An 11,469-nucleotide genomic window follows, 5' to 3' on the forward strand; every position below is an offset into this window, starting at 1 on the left:
CATAAAGCCCTGGGAAAAAGTGAGATACGAAAGGGAGGTGCATTCCTCAAGTTACCAGCTGCGTTAACTCCTGTCTTCCAGTGTCTGGTGCTTGGCAACTATGCTGATAAGAAAGTTGCTGGGGCATCACAACTTGCTTACATTATAAAGAAAGACAGATGTGCTTTGTTATTAGGGTTTGTTACTAACCAAAAGGGGGTGGGATATGGGTTGTGTGAAGTGAATAATTTATGACGTAATAAAACTGTCTATATAAGCTAATACTAAGCTGTTGGGGGGGGCTGGTTCTTTTCGGATACGAGCTGTTCTTTACTGATACGTGCACTTATCAATAAAGAACTTTTGTTATGGACCTTGCTGGTGTTGTCTGTAACTCTGCGGTCAGACAACGAACTTCGCTGTTGGGGTTCGAGTCCCCGACACCCCCACCGGAGGAACCCAGCGCCCTTAGCTGTGGGGAGTAAGAAGTGGCTGTTGGCTGACAGGGCCTGTCCCCGAGGAGCTGGAACAGCAGCTGCCGCCTCCCCCTCGGCTCCAGGCTGTGGGAAATGCTCATTGCCTGGCTGCATGGGCGGCTGCTGCTCCGTGCTCTGGAGAGCGTCTGTATTGCTCTGTCAACTCCCCATCTTCACTGAGCCAGTCTGGTAAGGTCCCAAGTGTCCCCTCCGGCCTGGCAGCTGAGAGTCTGTGCAGACATCAGCCCCCCTGCCAGCCCCACAGGCAGCAGCAGCGCCAGCCCCCCAGCACCACAGGGGCACTCAATGCACTTCCTGTGGGGAAATGGCTCCTTGGCGTCCAGCTGCTAGAGTGAGAGCCAGGGGAGAGCAGTGTCTGGCTCACCCTGGGGGAGAGAAGAGACCTGGTGAGTGCAGATCTCCCTCAGCCTCCCCCGCAATGCTGGTCAGTTGTATTGTCACTGTGAGAGTTGGTGCTTCCCTGCAGGGCCGGCCCTAGAGGGGTGCAGGGCCCAGGACAAATCCCCCCCCCTTTCTGTACCAGGCCCTGCACTCACTCCACCCCTTCCCCCAAGCCCCCACCCCTGTCCCATCTCTTCCTGGCCTGCACCTTCCTGCCCCATTCCTCTCCCTCCCCCACCTCTTACTGTCCCTTCTCCTCCCCCTCCCTGCCCAGCGCCTCCTGCACCCCACTGAACAGCTGATCACTGGCAGGTGGGAGGGGCTGAAGGGGAAGAGGAGGAGCTTGTCGGCAAGGCCTGTAGTGGGGGCGGGAGCTGGCTGCCAGTGGGCACTGAGCACCTATTTTTTCTCTGCTGGTTCTGCAGCCCTGTAGCTCCCATGGAGTCGCTGACTCAGCTCCTTTCACAAGCTAGAGAGAGGAGCCAGAACCAGGGCTAATCTATGGGGCACCAGGTGAGTGGCAGAGGCTTCAGGTGCTGAGAGTTTGCCTGACCCCTCAGGGACACAGGGTGAGGGGGTGTCCCAGGGATCTCTATGAAAGGAGCAGAACAGGATTTCCTTGGGGTGGGGGAGAGAATTGAGAGTGTCTCAGGGGGTTGGACAGAAGTATTGCCCGGGTGAGGGACTGGCTAAAACACAGACCTCGCTGTGAGCAGGATTTGAACCTGCGCAGGGGAACCCTATTGGATTTCGACTCCAACGCCTTAACCACTCGGCCATCACAGCTCTGAGCCTAAAACTGCCCCAATGCCAGAGAAACTGGTAAAGAATCCCAATGCCCAGGTGTGAAGTTATCTAACTACAGAATTCCCACCACAAACCTGGCCCCCAAAGCACAGGTGGGATTGGGGGTTTGTTCTCTTTGCTTAGCCACGTGCAGTCGCACAGAGAGCGCATTTAAAAGTCTCCCCTCCCACAGAGCGGGAAGGGGAAATGATTCTCAACTTGGAGCCTGATGTAGGGTGACCAGACGTCCTGATTGTATCGGGACTGTCCCGATATTTGCTTGTTTGTCCCACGTCCCGACTGATGTTTGGTCGGGACACTGGACAAACAAATAATTTTGCCCTCTGCTCCGGCACACAGGCAGATCCTGGAGGGACACTCACCCCCCGACCCCGCCCCCTCCTTCCCCCATTGGATCCCTCCCCAAATCCTCACCCTGGCCCTGCCCCCAGCCCCACCCCTCACTGCCCCATTGATCCCTCCCCAAATCCCGCCCTGGCCCTGCCCCCATCCCCACCCCTCACTGCCCCATTGATCCCACCCCAAATCCTCGCCTGGCCCTGCCTCTTCCCCAAGCAGGCAGCATCCTCCTCCCTCCCAGGTTTGCACACGGGCCATGGCCATGGCCGGGAGCGCAGCATGGAGGCTGCTCCAGCCCTGGAGCCTGGAGGGCAGCGCAGTGGGGCTATGGGCTGTGCTGAGCAGGCAGGACCCATGTGGGTGGGGGGCGGGGAGACACGTGAGGCAGACACACTCCTCAGACCTGTCTGTCCTCAGCTCTGCAGGCAGAGGGGAAGGGGCATGATGGGAACACACACGCCCCATTCCAGACACCACGCAGCATCTACAGGGCTACCAAAGCACGTCACCTTCGGCCAAAACCACCCCCCACCCCGAGGGCGCAAAAACCCTTTGTGAGCTCAGCACACACAAGCCAGGAAATGATTAACACCCACACCCAGCCCAGCCAAAGTGGGAGCTTCCCCCACTTCCCGGCCACAGGCCCACGGGGCTCATGGATGGAGGAGTTTGGGGGGCCGTGGGGGCCCCTGAAGGACTAGCTCAGCGTGTGAATGAGGGACTGGGATGTATGTGGGGGCCGGATCAGGTTGGGGTGTCCAGGAGGACCCCGGGAAGGGACGAGGGGGATTAGGGATAGAGGAGGGTGGGGTTACCAAGGGGCATTGTGGGAATGTGGGATTTAGAGCCCAGAGTGGATGGGTGGGGGCAGGTTGGAGGACCCCACAGTAGCTGAAAAGGGGAACCCGGCAGGTTGGGGGGCAGCAGAGATTGGAGATGAGGAACCTCACACCCTGGGGATGGACTGGGGCAGTGGGGGGATGGGAAAGTGGGGCCCAGCCATGGGGAAATGGGCTGGAGGCAGTTAGGGGCAGGGCGCTGAGGACAGGGATGGGGAGGAGGAGGAGGAAGGGGGCAGGGTGCTGAGGAGGATGTCGGGGTGGGGCTAGAGGAGGAGTTTGGGGTCGCACTGAGGACGGGGAGGAGGAGGAGGAGGAGGAGGGCAGGGGTGAAGGGAAAGGCCGGGCAGATCGGACAGGGTGGGGGAGGGGACGCTGGGGGCCGAGGGATCCCCACAGATGGGGGTGGGGCTGGCGTGAGGGTCACAACAGAGGACAGAGGGACTTGGGGGGGCAGGTTGGGGGGCTTGAAGGGGCTGTTGGGGCCCTACAGAGGGGGAGGAGGAGGGCGGGGCTGAGCCCTCTCCCCCGCTGCTGCCCCCCAGGCCCAGCTGGGGGGGGGGGGTGAAGCCCTTTCACTCCGCGCTGCCTCTGCCCTGTGCCCCCCCCAGCCCGGATCCCAGGCGGGATTCGAATCCCAACGGCCGCCGCGCGCGCCCGGGGGGGGCAGCGAAGCATGGGGAACCGGGCCTCCCCACGCGCCGAGTCTCTGTCCCGCGCTCTCTCCGCCAATCAGGGAGGGGCGCGGCGAAGTGACGAGTTACGGCCCCTCCTCCAATAGAGGCCGCGTGTGTGAAAGGGAGAACTACGCTTCCCAGAGTGCACAGGGAGGGGGCGTTGTCTGAGCAACTGTCCGTCACTTCCGCTCTGAGACGAGCCAGGAACTACAACTCCCAGCCTGCCCCGGGGCGCCTCCGTCCTCCCCAGCCCAGGTGAGGGCGGGTCCCTGGGTCCACCTGACACCTCCCCCCGCAACGCAACTCCTCATCCCCGCCCCGCCCCCAGAGAGCCCCGGCCCCGCCCCCCCGTGCAGGGTGTGACGCTGCCCCGCGCAGGAACGTGCTGCGCCGCTTCGCCCCTTTCACCCCCCGCACAAAGCAGCGGGGGCGGGAGCGCGCAGGGGGGGCGAAGCTCCCGCCGTCGAAACGCCTCCCGCCCCCCCTGGCGGGGCGGGGCCGGGTCCGGCTCTGTGCGGGGGCTGGATCCCCGTGTCCGCCCCGCGGGATGTTCCCGGCGCCCCTTGTAACCCCCCCTCCCCCCGGCTGGGTGTGAGCGGGTCTGGGTGGGTCCGCCGGGCCCAGGCACCGGCCGCGTGTCACCCCCCGACTCCCGCTGCCCCCGGCCCCGCCCCCTCCCCGGGGGAGCCCGGCTCTAAACACCCGCTGCAGGGACAGCGTCACCCCCGGACAGACCCGCCCCTGGCCGGAATGAGTCCTTCCCAGCCCCCGCCCGCTGTGCCTGCCCCAAAGCCCCGCCCCTGCACCCCTCGCTGTGCCTGCCCCACAAAGCCCCGCCCCTCGCTGTGCCCGCCCCACAAAGCCCCGCCCCTGCACCCCCCGCTGTGCCCGCCCGCAAAGCCCCGCCCCCTCGCTGGGCCCGCCCCCAAAGCCCTGCCCCCTGCACCCCCTTTCCCCAAAGCCCTGCCCCCCCCGCTGTGCCCCCCCCGCTGGTCCTGCCCTCACATCGCCTGTTCCCCTAATCCCCGCCCCTTTCCTGAAGTCCTGCCCTGCCCCACCCCTTCCTGCAAGGCACCACCTCGCATTGCCCCTTTTCCCCAATACCTCACCCTCGCTCTGCCCCTTCCCCGAGTCCCCACTCCCACATTGCCCCCAATACACCCTCCCTGCACCCTTTCCCAAGGACCCACCCCACATGGCCCCTTCCCTGAGTTCCCACCCTTGAGCTTCCCTTTCTCCTCGAGACCCTGCCCCTGCCCCTTCCCCTGAGACCCTGCCCTCCCCTGGGACCCCGCCCCTGCCCTGCCCCTTCCCCTGGGACCCCGCCCCTGCACCGCCCCTTCCCCCTGAGACCCCGCCCCTGCACCGCCCCTCCCCCCTGGGACCCCGCCCCTGCCCCGCCCCTTCCCCCCTGGGACCCCGCCCCTGCACCGCCCCTTCCCTGAGACCTCGCCCCTGCACCTCCCCTTCCCCTGAGACCCCGCCCCTGCACTGCCCCTTCCCCTGGGACCCTGCCCTTCCCCTGGGACCCTGCCCCTGCCCTGCCCCTTCCCCTGGGACCCCGCCCCTGCCCCACACTTTCCCCTGGGACCCCGCCCCTGCACCGCCCCTTCCCCCCTGGGACCCCGCCCCCGCCCCGCCCCATCCCCTGGGACCCCGCCCTGCACCGCCCCTCCCCTGGGACCCCGCCCCTGCACCGCCCCTTCCCCTGGGACCCCGCCCCTGCACCGCCCTTCCCCTGGGACCCTGCCCTTCCCCTGGGACCCCGCCCTGCACCGCCCCTTCCCTGGGACCCTGCCCCTGCCCTGCCCCTTCCCCTGGGACCCCGCCCCTGCACCGTCCCTTCCCCTGGGACCCCGCACCTTCCCCCTGGGACCCCGCACCTGCCCCGCCCCATCCCCTGGGACCCCGCCCCAGCCCCCCCCCATACCCCAGGGGCCCGGTCCGCACAATTCCCAAAGACCCCACCCCTGCACCACCTGTTCCTCTAATCCCTGCCCCTGCATCGCCCCTTACCCCAAGACCCCGGCCCCCCGCAGCGCCACACCCCGCCCCCAGCGCCCCCTCCCCCCCAGCTTCTCCCGTGGCCACCTCTCTCCCGACGAGGGGGTGGGGGGGGCGGTTGGATTGAGCCATATGGAAATACGGGGGAGGGGCAGGGCTGGGAGCCAGGACTCCTGGGTTCTCCCCCAGCTCTGGGAGGGGAGTGGGGGAGGTGCGGGCTGGGAGCCAGGACTCCTGGGTTCTCCCCCCGCTCGGGGAGGGGAGTGGGGCGAGGGGGGTAGAGGGGGGGAGGGGCAGGGCTGGGAGCCAGGACTCCTGGGTTCTCCCCTGCTCTGGGAGGGGAGTGGGGCGAGGGGGGTAGAGTGGGGGAGGGGCTGGGATGCCTGCTGCCCTAGTGGTGACCAGCAGAGCCCCCTGCAGCTTGCTCCCCAACCAGGCACTGGGTGTGCTGGTGCCTGGAGCCGCCCCTGGTTCTAGCCCCTCTGCCCAGGCAGCTCCCCCAGCCTGACACACACACACACACACACACACACACAGCCCCTGCACCCGTCCCACTCCAGGTCTCCTCAGCCCAGAGGGGAGCCCCCCGGCTGAGTGGGGAATCAGAACCCCCCGAAATTACCCTGGGACCAGCATGATCTGCCTCCGCCCTGCCCTGCTCCGCATGTATTTGGAGTGAGTCAGTTTCCCTATCCCAACATGTGTCCTGCCCTGTGTCTCTTCTCCTCCCCAGTTCCCTCCAAACCACCCCATTTCCCCTGCACCCCGGGCTGGGTCTCTGCCAACCCCCCTTCTCCCCTCCTGCCCCCAATAGCTTCCGGCCCCTACAGGTCTATAGGGCTGGATCCTCCCTCCCCTTCTCCTCATTTCCTGCCTCTGGGGGTCTATGGAGATGGGTATCTCCTCTGCCATCCCCTCTCCTACCCCCCCATATCCCGATGCCTCTAGGGGTCTATGGGGCTGGGTCACTCACACCTCCATACCCGCCCCTGCCCCCAATAACCCGCTGGGGCCCAGTGGGGCTGGGGCTCTCCCTTCCCCCTTCTCCCCCCATCCCCTCATCCCTCCCCCCAATGTCTCCCTGCCCCAGTCTGTCTATGGGGCTGGGTCACTCCCTGAAGCCCCGCCCCCAGCGTCGGGCTCACAGACAATCCCCGCCCGGCGGCTGTGACGTGCGGTGACGTGTTCACTCTCTGCAGGCGACTCATTCACTGGAGACCGAAACAACAGAAGGTGTCACGTGTCCATGGGCGGGGTTATGCAGATGAGCAGTGTCTGGCGGCAGGACGGGGAGCAGCGAGAGGAACCGAAGGAGCCCGGCGGAGAGAATTCTCTGCGTGTGGACAGAATCCGGTGTGGGGAGTTCGTGCTGTGGGTGCCTGCGCCGGAGTCACTTCGGGGCAGTGATTGCCACTGAGCTGCATAGTGACCAAAGGCGTGTGACTGGGGTGTGGTGCCTGGCCGGGAGCAGCTCATGGTGAAAAGAAAGCAGCAGATCCTGTCCTAGCAGTGGTTTGTGGGGGTTTCTTTGCAACCATGAGTGGGATTGTTGTGGGTGCAACTAGACCCCCCCCCCTTCTCTGGGGGGCGGGGCTTCTACTGTCTGCCTTGGGGAGGGAGGGGTCCATGATGTCACAGCCCATGGTGGAGGGGAGGTTGAATCATGTCGGGGAGTAACTTCCCCAGCTCCCACTCACTCTCCATTAGGGGGCTGGGCTGGGATCTCTAGGGAGGGAAGTACAGAAAAAAACAGTTTCCCCTATGGAACGTCCTGGCTCCCAGTCCCCCTGCTCTAGACCCCCTCCACTCCCAGTGCCAGCGATAGAACCCAGGGGTCCTGGTGCCCAGCCCCCTCCCTGCTCTGACCACTCGACCCCACTCCCCTCCCAGGGTGGTGCAGGGGTCACTGGGTCGGTGTCCCAGCTCTGCTAAGGGCCTTGACTGATTTTCCCAAAGTGCTTCCTTCTGAATCCAGCACATCTGCCCCCCCGCCCGGTCGCTGCCCACCCCCGTGTGGGGGCACCAGCACTGTGCCGGGTCGTGATGGGAAATTGTCCACGCTGGCCCAGGAGAGACGTGTGTGTCCCTGCTGCCCCCTGCTGGTGGGGCTGAGCCCCGCTGTGTGTGTGTGTGGGGGGGGTGGCTTTGCAGGATTTTGTATCCAGCAGCAAGTGACACACACACACACATTGACGCACAAAGGGACTCAGACAATCCCAAAAACACTCACACACAACACACCCAGAGAGGCATGCTAGCCCAACCCGCAAAGAGAGAAACGATCACACCCCCAGCCACACTCACAATCACACACACACCAGAATATTCACAACTGTGCTCAGAGACACAACCACACACAGTTCACTCCCACTGCTCCCAACACAAGGACTTCCTGCCCCACACAGCGTGTGCCGAGGCCTGTGGAACTCACTGCCACTGGACAGCTACCCATGAGAACGGACCTTTCCAGGAGACCAATAGACATGGCCATGGCGACAGAGGGGGCTGGGCTCCCAGGGTCTGACCCGGGCTGAGACTGGTTCTGACCTAGAGGGGTCTATCCAGCAGGGGGCAGCGTGACCCACACACAGACCCACCAGAAGCGCCTTTCTTAGCGGGTCTCCCAGGCCATCCCCCACCCTGCCCCGGGTTGGGTAACAAAGGGGCAGTATGGGACTCTGGGCTGTGTCACAACCGGCCCCAGCCCCTCGCTCCCACACGCTGGTGAGTTGGGTAACTGCCGAGGGATTGCACAAGAGAGTCAGAGCCAGGGAGAGAACCCAGGAGTCCTGGCTCTCCCCCTGACACACTCTAACCACTGGACCCCACTCCCCTCCCAGGGCTGGAGATAGAACCCAGTAATTCTGACCACCAACCCCGCCCCCCCCCCCCGCTCTGACCACTAGACTCCACACTCCCCTTTTAGATTTTAGTCTCGCTGCCTCTTCTATCCACCCACCCCACCTATCCATCCCTTTGCTGCAGGTTTCTGGGGTGTCACCCCTGCTCTGCGCTCCGCCCGTGCAGCCCAAGGCTTTTCCTCCCCAGCCACATATCCTCTCCCCTCGTGCTGGATTGTCTGGCACAGGCTCCTTCAAGGGTTTGCATTTCTTGGTAGTTTTTAACCCCATCACCACTTCCTGCCCAGCTCCCTCCTGCTGTGCAAGATGGTTTGGGGGGGATGGGAAGAACCCAGGAGTCCTGGCTCCCAGTCTCACCTGTGCTAACATATGAGACTCCACTCTAACCCCAGCGCTGGGACTGGAACCCAGGAGTCCTGACACCCATCTTCCATTCCTCTAACCCCTAGACCCCACTCCCGCCCTTGTGGGGAGCCAGGGCTCCTGGGTTCTGTCCCCAACTCTGGGAGCAGAGTGGGGTCTAGTGGTTAGAGCAGGAGGAGCCAGGACTCCTGGGTTTTATTCTCAGTGCTGCTGTGTGATACTGGGCCTCTGTTTCTCCTCCCACTTTTTGGGTGTGGAGCCTGTAAACTCTCTGGGGCATGGCCTGTCTCTCGCTGTGTCTGGGCAGCGCCTGGCCCAACGGGGGCCTTGATTCTGCGCCGGTCTCTGAAGGTGCTGCTGTTGTACAGATAAATAGTCGTGATACTAAAAGATGTGGCAGTGAGTGCACCACCATTACCGTGCAAGGGCTAAATGTGATTCTCATCCCTGTGACCTCCCGCACCCTTCCCCTCCCGATTCGGCACCCTGAGCCCCTGGTGCCGCTGCCCTTGTCAACGGCAGCGCAGGAAGCCACCCAGCCCTAGCCCTAAAACAAGAAGATGAGAGAAAAAAAATAAAGCTCACACCAACAGGAAACCAGCCCCAGCAGTTTGTGCCTTCACGTCCCAAACTATTACACACACACACACACACACACACACACACAGCCCCCTTTGCCAGTGCACCACCTCACCTCGTCCAGGCAGGTCTAGGTGGGAAGCTCCATGTGGGAGCGGTGATGGACGGCACCATCAAGGTAGGTTCTGCAGATGGTCCTCCAGGTACGGGCGTCTCGGCTCCAACTGGCACTGGGCTCACGCTGGGCTGCGTTCAGTTCCTCTCTCTGGTGTGCGCCTGCCCACAAACGCCCCGCCCCTGCTCTTTCCTTCTGGTACAAAAATATCCTCTTCCTTCGCCCCAGAGAGACACCCATGGTGCTGCTCAGCACACGGCTTTCCCCACCTTCCCCATTCCCAGGAGCGTGAAGGGAAGGGGTCAGGATTGGGGAGAGCCCATGTCCCGAGGGGAGGGTATGGGGGGGGCTTGTCCCCTGCTCAGAGCATGGGGGTACCAATAGGCACCTATGGATGGTCCCCCCAAGCAGGGCCAGGACTGAAATGGGAGGCCTGTTCCCCCAACATGGAGAATCTGGGGGTGCAACCTTACTTAACGGGTCAGTCTGTCCTTTCTCTGACTCTCCCATTCCAGCTTCAACTAGCGCTTGTGGTTCATTCGTTCTTTTTCATTCCTTTCCTTCTCTAGCTTGTATGTTCTTGCTTTCTTTTTTCCCCTCTGCCTTTCACGCTCTTCCTTTCTTTCCTTCTTTTTCTAATATTTTTTCTCTCCCTTTATTTCTTTCTCTGCCTTTCACGTTCTTTTCGCTTGCTCTGTCACAAGTTATTTTGTTCACTTGCTCTTTTTCCTCGCTCCTTCCGAGCCAAGTGGGTTCTCCTCGCACACAGATTTTGACAGGTTTTCCTCCTGATCAGCAAGTGGATTAAGCACGTCTTCAGTAGGGGTTTGCCATGCCAGGGAGCAGGCTGACCGAGTGTCTTTGTGGCCGTCTGCTGGCCACACATAGGCATGGTCCTCTCCTCCTCTGGCCCTGCCCTCGGTTGCTCTGTAGCTTTTAAGCCTTCCCTTGGAGCTGTCAGCACCAGCTGCCTCTGCTCTAGGTGCCCAGAGGAGGAGAGGTGCTGGGCTCCAGCCTGGGACTCTGCCTCCCTCCTGCCTAGCCCTGACTATGAAGCCTGGCCCTGGCCCTCCTTCCTTCAAGTGCCAGGTGGACAAGAGGTAACGTGGCTGCAAGCAAAATGGCCAAACTTGTGGGCCTCATGTGAAGCAGCAAGAATCCCAACCACCTGGTCAAACCACAGGAATCAGGGTCACAAGTTCTAGAGCCCCAACCAATTTTGGCCATCACAACCCAAGACCTAGCTCCAGTGGGCGAGTCACACAGCAGGAGGGGAAAGATTGGCTCTTAGACAGCTGGAGACAAGGAAGTTGAGCACTGGGAGCTTTACCACAAGCCAACATAAGGTCCCACTGAGATTTGAACTCAGATTGCAGGATTCAGAGTCCTGAGTGCTGCCCGTTACACCATGGGACCAGCTTGTGCTGCTTTCTCTGCACAGTGGTGACCCTCACGGGGCTGGCTCATGTAAGGGACTGTTGGCCCCTTACTAAAGCTTAGTGGGAGGTTTGGTTGGCTAGTTCCCAGTCCCAATAGAAGGGGGAAGGGCCAATGGGAAATCAGGACCCTGAGACTGACAGTCCCCTGGGGCAATGGGGAGAGGCCAAAGCTCCAAGTTAGCCGCACTGACAGGCCAGGCAGTGTAATGAGGGAGTCACCAGGCCAGGGGGTCCCATCCTCCGTGGGAGCTGGAACTGCCTGGGCCAGAGTGGGGCGGAGCTAAGGAGAGAGCAGGAGCCCGAGAAGAGCCGGGGAGCAGAGCTGCGCAGGTGTAGTGCCAGAAACTGCTCCCTGTAGGACTTTGCAGCAGTTACTGAGACCTGAGGTTGTTCTTATTTGCTGACTTGTCCTAACTGGCTAAAACTTGACAGTGGTTTCTCTAGCAAAGGCCAGTCCCTGGCCCCTTGGTCCAGACATCCTCATTCACATCAGGCTGGGGTGACCAGATGTCAAAGATGAAATATCGGGACGCGGGGGCAGAGCAAAAAAAAAAAAAAATAAAGCCGGAGGCTCCCCCCTCCCCCGCCA

The 11,469-nt window shown here is 62.4% G+C and overlaps 2 non-coding genes across 2 annotated transcripts; both read right to left on the reverse strand.

Annotated features, from left to right (window-relative positions):
• Positions 1–1,561: 1,561 nt before the first annotated feature.
• TRNAS-CGA lies at positions 1,562–1,643 on the reverse strand. Its single transcript has one exon. It is a non-coding gene; the product is annotated as a tRNA-Ser (tRNA).
• Positions 1,644–10,785: 9,142 nt separating this feature from the next.
• TRNAQ-CUG lies at positions 10,786–10,857 on the reverse strand. Its single transcript has one exon. It is a non-coding gene; the product is annotated as a tRNA-Gln (tRNA).
• Between the last annotated feature and the right edge of the window lie 612 nt (positions 10,858–11,469).

Source organism: Mauremys reevesii, linkage group 23, assembly GCF_016161935.1.
Source record: "Mauremys reevesii isolate NIE-2019 linkage group 23, ASM1616193v1, whole genome shotgun sequence".
NCBI lineage: Eukaryota > Metazoa > Chordata > Testudines > Geoemydidae > Mauremys > Mauremys reevesii.